General features: G+C 47.3%; 1 pseudogene across 1 annotated transcript; it reads right to left on the bottom strand.

Moving 5' to 3' along the window:
• Positions 1–2: 2 nt before the first annotated feature.
• Positions 3–515, bottom strand: LOC105501027 (annotated as a pseudogene). The gene has a single exon (XR_001000120.1). The product of XR_001000120.1 is annotated as a peptidyl-prolyl cis-trans isomerase FKBP2 pseudogene (transcript).
• Positions 516–1,130: the final 615 nt, after the last annotated feature.

Genomic DNA, 1,130 nt, shown 5'->3' with positions numbered 1-1,130 from the left:
TATTTTTTTTTTTGGAACAGTCTGGTCCCTGATGGGGGCCTCTTCCCCTACCCCTCCCCAGTCTGGTTACAGCTCAGATTGTCACTCGATTTTGAGCAGCTCCACCTCGAACACCAGGGTTGCAGCGCCTGGAATCTTTGGGGGAGCTCCCCACCCTCCATACCCCAGCTTGGATGGCATCACCAGCTTGCGCTTTTCCGCCTCACACATCCCCAGCAGCCCCTGGTCCCAGCCCTTGATGACCTGGCCTGTGCCAAGGGAGAAGACAAAGGGCTGGTTCTGGGGCAGGCTGCTGTCAAACTCTGTCCCATCTTCCAGCTTCCCCATGTAGTGCATGTGCAGGACATCCCCTTTACACGATTTGATAGGACAGTGGTCCACCCACTTCTTGATCCTGATCTGCAGCTTCCTTTTGCCCTCGGCCCCCGTGGCCATGGCCACTGCGCTCAGGCAGATGGACAGTACTGTCAGGACCCGGACCCAGCTCAGCCTCATGTCTCTCCTCGCCACGCCCCTGCAGTATAATATTGAATAGGGGTGGTAAGAGTAGGTAGGCATCTTGGTCTTGAAACCGATCTTCTGGGGAAGACATTTGGTATTTTACTGTTAAATGTGGTGTTAGCTATACGTTTTTTTAAAGAATTAATACTCCCTATTAGTTTAGGAAACTTTCTGCCTGCTTCTAATTTGCGGATTTTGTAAATGAAAAGATGTTGAATTTTGTCAAATGTATTTTCTCCATGTATTGATACGATCTTGTAGTTTTTCTTCTGTATCTGTTAATGTGGTGGATTATATTGATTGATTTTTCTTCCCTGGATGAACCGCATTTGGTCATGGTGTGTTATTGCTTTCATATATTACTGGATTTGATACGTTGAGCTTTTTTTGTTTAATATTGGCATGGTGCATATTTTTCCATCTCTTTTACTTTTATGCTAACTATATAATATTTAAAGTGGGTTTCTTTTTTTTTGTTTTTTTGAGACGGAGCCTTGCTCTGTTGCCCAGGCTGGAGTGCAGTGGCACAATCTTGACTAGCTGCAACCTCCACCTCCCAAGTTCAAGTGATTCTCCCACCTCAGCCTCCCGTGTAGCTGGGATTACAGGCGTGAGCCACCGTGCCCGGC

Source organism: Colobus angolensis, unplaced genomic scaffold, assembly GCF_000951035.1.
Source record: "Colobus angolensis palliatus isolate OR3802 unplaced genomic scaffold, Cang.pa_1.0 Scaffold11985, whole genome shotgun sequence".
In the NCBI taxonomy this organism is placed as follows: domain Eukaryota; kingdom Metazoa; phylum Chordata; class Mammalia; order Primates; family Cercopithecidae; genus Colobus; species Colobus angolensis.
Note: the sequence above shows the minus strand (reverse complement) of the source record. Positions and strands in the feature narration are given on the sequence as shown.